This window comes from Diachasma alloeum, unplaced genomic scaffold (genome assembly GCF_001412515.2).
Source record: "Diachasma alloeum isolate Michigan unplaced genomic scaffold, Dall2.0 Dall_scaffold_00528, whole genome shotgun sequence".
NCBI lineage: Eukaryota > Metazoa > Arthropoda > Insecta > Hymenoptera > Braconidae > Diachasma > Diachasma alloeum.
The window spans coordinates 532,580-538,680 of NW_021680660.1; positions in this window are offsets into that span (position 1 = coordinate 532,580).

A 6,101-nucleotide genomic window follows, 5' to 3' on the forward strand; every position below is an offset into this window, starting at 1 on the left:
TGGGATAAAAAAATCGGTATACATCCATCATATTTTTCAAATGAAAATTTACTAAATGACAACAGCCCTAATTGAATCTCCATAATTCTCACCAATGACATCAATTCAACTAGTGAAATAAACCAATTCAGGTGAGATAGAAAATATTTTCACAACGCCACGAAATTTATTCAACCCACAGCTGATAAATGCAATTACAATAACATGGACAACATTTACGAATGTACACTTAGTAACAGTCGTGATTTCGGAGAGAGAATTGTGGGATTCATTTTAGCTACAACTGTTCATTTCACCTCTGGACATGACCCATTAGCCACGCCATTTCTCTGTGATTGTGGAGAGTCGTGTGTGCTCTCCATCCTCCCCTCGTCCTCCTCTGCCCTTGGGTCACAGCCCGCCTGGTAGCAAGTGCTTTGTACACCTGGTTGGGCTTTTAATTTCATTCGGCATTAGAGAGTACCCTCTGTGTTAAATTCCAGTATAATCAGAAACATGCATGTACATTAAAAAGAGAACAATTGTATTCATGATGGCTTCATGCGGGAGTTGTGAAAGATGTTATTTCTATTTCATTACGCGACAGTTTTAATCTGAATCCATCTGATTGAGTAACAATTGAACGGGAATTCAATGAGAATTTTGACGTGTAATTCTGCTTTTTCATGTTTTTATAGTTGGATGCAATACGGTCACTCCGATTAAAACGGGTATGGAATCCATAATTTTATTATTTGGGACTAGATTCGAAAAATGAGAGCAATTATTTCGTCGATTAATTTTCCAATTGTGTACACTCAAATGAATTAATATGACAATGAATGTTCAAGAGAAACTTTTCGTTGAACTGAAATTAATTCCAATCGAATTTTTGTATTTATTCTTTCAATGTAAGCGTGAAAAAAGGTTACGGAAAAAAAAATTGATTCGAAAAAAATGGGGAAAGGACTTTGGGAAAAAAGGCTGAACCTCAACGACCCTTGTGGCTCCTTTCTTTACCCTTATGATCCTTGTGACCCTTGTGACTGATCTTTTTTGTGATCTTTTCGATTGACCCTCCCTTGTGATTCTTATGACCTTCCTTCTGTCTTTTTGTTCGATTTTTTTTAACTTTTTTCAAGCCATTTAATTTACAAGCAATTTAATTTACAAATTTGATGTTTGAAAGTGTTCAAATCTACAGTGCAGTTTATAGTTATCCAAATAATTTCATCCTTGTTGTTCCTTTCCAAAATACTCGTCGTGATGAGGAAATAAAAGGATGCATCGCGAAGAGAAGATGCATCGCGAGGAGAAGAGTAAGAGAGAGAGACGAGGAGGGGAGCAGTTGAAGCAAGAATTAATGCTGTATCAAAACTGAATTAAATTGGCCGTAAAATTGATTATATTTCAAAGACTATTTTATAGGGAGAATTGAATTTATTGTTTACTTCATGTGGTATGCGAAATATGATTTTTTCACTTGTAACAGATTTTGATGTTATTTCATTCGTCATGAACACTCTTTACCATGATTTGTATTGGCACGGCTGTTTACATTGGTAATATACTACAATACACCGCTCAATTGATTTGACCGAAAAAATTTGAAAATTTTCGGTAACTTTATACATTATTGTTCACTGTATGATTATTATGGAATGGTATAATGTGATAGAATCCAAAATTCAAGGGAAAATTGCTCCAGGTAAAGATGAATCAATTCCTCTCCTCTACAACACAATATTGTTAAATTGTGAAAGCAACCCCTCTCCGCTTTTAACCCAGGAGTCATGTCGAGGACATCGCGATGCGTCGGCTCCTAACGAGAAAAACCTAAACAACACCAGAAACCCCGGGACTGGAAACGCGTTTCCGTTTTCGTTTCGTTTCCGACCTTGCAAAGGAAATGAAATAATAACGTTATTGCGGGAAACGAAACTGGAAACGAAAGTCGAATAACGTTATTGCCGGAAACAAAACTGGAAACGAAAGTCGAATAACGTTATTGCGCGAAAGGAAACTGGAAACGAAAGTTCTATCACATGAAAACAAGTGGGAAATTGCTCTTGTATTGTATACAGTATAGTCATTTTTGCTAATAAATTAGCAATATGTTTCCGAATGGTTATTTTGCACATGATTTGTTTGTACCAAATATAATTCATTGTTCTTCTAGGACGAAGATATTTTTGTCGTAATCTTTTTTTCGGTTCGCACGAAGAAACCTTGGAGATTAGCGTAAAGAGGAAGATTGGCCATATTCATTGGAAGAAAAACATAGCCTTTCATAAGATCCTCATAGGACACCCATAGATATTTCAGAAGACACCCTTGGACCACCATATAACCCCCATAACATAAGATTACGACAAGACCCATGAAACCCCATAATACCCCCATATAACCTCTATAAAACCCCACTAAAACCCCGTAAGACCGCCATAAGACTCCCACATGACCCCTACAGGACCTCCATAAACTTCGAGAGACCCCCATAGAAGGAAAATTTTGAAAACTTTCGAAAAATTTGGCACAATTAGAAAGTTTTTGAAAATTTTTAAAAATTTTGAGTAATTTTGAAAATTTGGAAAAGTTTTGAGAATTTTGAAAATTTTGAAATAATTCATGAAATTCGATAGATCCGTAATAAGAAAATACATACATAGATACATACATACATGAGCGAATTCGCCAATTCTGTATACGAAAAATTGCTCCAAAATTTTAAAAGTTTGTCGACATTTTTCATCGGAAAGTATAGTCTAAAAAAAGGAAAGAAAACACAAACGAAGTTCTCTAACTCAATTATTGGCAGAGATATTGAAGACTGAATATTTTTTTCTTCTAAAAACTTTTGTTTTTCAACTCTAATTACAACCCAATAAGAATTAAGAAAAAATTGAACCCATTATATTTGTCAGAAATTTTCTCAACTTTTAGAACAAAATATAGGAATAATTCTGATATGAAAAACTCAAAAAGAAACTGTCATTTAATGAGGGGCTGGTCATTTCTCAATCGGGTGGCTCAGAGATTCCCATAATGAGAGGATTTCCTGTGATTTATTAAATGATTTTTGTGATTTCTCAATAAGAATTGGAAATCATGATTTTTTTAAATTTTTTGTGATCCCATGACTTCTAGTAGATTCTGATGATTTCTTAATTTTAAGAAATCACTCGAAAAATCATTATTTTGGGGCCAAAGTTCTAGTTTCGTTTCCGGCACTAACGTTATTCGACTCGTTTGCAGTTTTGTTTCCGGCCATAACGTTATTCGTCTTTCGTTTCCGGTTTTGTTTCCGGCGGTAACGTTATTGAACTTTCGTTCCCAGTTTCGTTTCCGGCAATAACGTTATTCGACTTTCGTTTCCAGTTTCGTTGCCCGTAATAACGTTATCCCAATTTCGTTTCCAGTTTCGTTTCGGTTCTACTTTCGTTTCCGGGAACGAACGGCAAAAACGCACTTTCGTTTCGATACCGCATTTGGTTTCCAGTCCCTGCAGAAACCCTACAAGACCATTACTACGCTTTTCCGACGAACAATTCCTAAGCTGTCCTTCTAACAGCAAAAAATGCGAATATATTAATATCAATTGTGTCCAAATAGTTGTGAAATCTTTGAGGATATATACCTACACACTACTACACTTACAGATGTAATTCAGCAATGAAAATCCATATTTAATATGACAAATTATTCACTTCTGGATCTATGGATTTGTCGTCAGAAAGATGTTGAATAAGTTCCAGTCCTGAAGCAAAGTCAAATCACACAAATAACAACTCGACAGTCATCCTGAAGACTCAATTAATCGCACCATCAAAACACGACTGAATAAATTCTGATTTGTGTGTATAAACTCCCACCACAACACATTCCAGAGGTCTGAGATCTGTGTGTTGGAGAGCCACCTTTTTAGAATTCGGATCATTATTTGTACTGATTATAGAAATATGTTATATTAAACAATAATTTGCCAGGAAAAGTATTCAAATTATAATCACAATCAAATTACTTAGGTATTTGCGGCAATATTATTTTTATTGTCATAAATAAACGATCAAATAATTCACACAAAATGTCGAATAAAGATGGCAAATATCAAAAAATGTCTTTCAAAAAATATTCACTAAATAAATCGCAGCAAATTAAATTTTTCCATAAATCGTTGTCAATAGTATCTGTCAAGCTCATCGGAGTATATCGTCAAAATTAAAATGCTATGCTTAAAATTATGAGTTCGTCAGATAAGAAAAAGATTTGTAACTAAGAATATCAATGCCATTAACTAAGAAAAATCAGTCGAAATTTGCACTTGGAAATATAAAATAAAAAATCAAATGAAATATTACGCAACAGAATTACAAATAATATCGCCTGAGAAATTGGGAGTTATCTCTCTAAATGCTCGGTGAGGAAAGAGGATGACTCCTCTTTCCCAAAGATGTCTCAGCCTTGCTATCCCCTCTGCTGACATGTTCATTTGAGTCATGGGAGAGATTGATGAGTGGGGATAGGCATAAGGTGTAATATTCATTTCAATCATCGCTTTATAATATGAAGCCTTATACACATCACATGATAAACCATTGAGTTTGATGCATAAATTATTGAAATTTATTTGAGTCATGTATTGTTGTAGATTACCCTTACAGTTATTGCGCGTTTTATCGGTGTCGTTGTTTACATTCGCTCTTCTCATCAAAAATATTCATTCAAAAGATTGCGGGAACAGAGATTACTGAATTAATTCAATTTGTCAAGTTATTTTCAGGTGTGCGGTTGTTTTTCCGAAAATCGGTTTCAGAAAAGTCCCCTAAAAAATAATCCCTCGATATCTGTCTCATAATTAAAGTGAAGTAAACAGAGAGAATTTATCCTTTGATATGTGTCTCATGGCCTTTATATCCTTCATGCACACGAGAATAAAAATACTACTACCCTATTTATCTCATGATATACTTTTGCTCCAATTTGAAGACTGAAAAAGTCTATACATTCATGATTAAATAAATTAATAAATTGATTGATCGAGGCAAAAATTAGTACCTTAATAAATTTATAAAAAAAAGTCTCATGATGACACTTGACTTCTGAAATATCTCACAATGCCTGATAGGTTTCGTGACTTGAATGCCTAAAATGGTGAACACAATCTATTCTGATACACATCATCTAAATCCAAATTACTGGATTGAAATAGAATTTACCGAGAACATATCCGAAATATATCCACTATATACTATAAATATATGGGGACTATACTTGGAGTACACCCATCATATATCGTCACCATAGAGTGCTGTGTTGTATTCTGTGTGCTGTGACGTAATTTCCTGAGGTTCACGGAACCCTCAATCCACTACGTAGCCCTTCGACGTACGACCACCCTGAAACAGCAAATAAGTCGAGCGCCAGGTCGTTATTACCAGAACGACCACTGGAAGGAAACGAATAGCCAAAACAAAAAAATTTCCTGAATAATCCCAAGCTTCGAAGCGGTGTCCTGCTAGCTCCGACCGAAGAACGGCGTGAAGGTCACTGGTGAAACTTAGGTTAAAGTATGACTAGGTACTGACCATATAAATAAAGTTAACTCAAGATTGCGGGGGAGAAATCACAATATTTAATCAGACTTAGATGACTCGATACAAATAAAATAAATCAATTTTTTTTTTGAAAACCCCCTTCGGTTGTTTCGACCGATCAACGGTCATGAGGCTTCGATAGTACTGATTCTACAATTGTCCACGGAATAAAAGATTCTGATAGGAAAATAAAGAAGTAATCTACTTAGTCAATTTAGTCAAAAGAGATTCCGATAGTTAAATCGAAAGATCTAACCACCTCAACAGTCAAGAATAACCAAAGTCAAAGAGAAAGAAAATAAAACCAGAATCAAAATATCGTCAACAATAATCATGTAGATTGAACAACACTGAACGATCGAAACCCAAGAATTCATCTACGTGACAAGTAACGCTGGCTGTCCGACACAAATACGAAAACTCGAGACAATGGGCCAGCGAAACGAAGCAAGGTCACGAGACACAAAAGACCTACGTTCAATGTCCTTCACTGAATATTCACCGACAGAGAGAGCGTTCATCTAACAC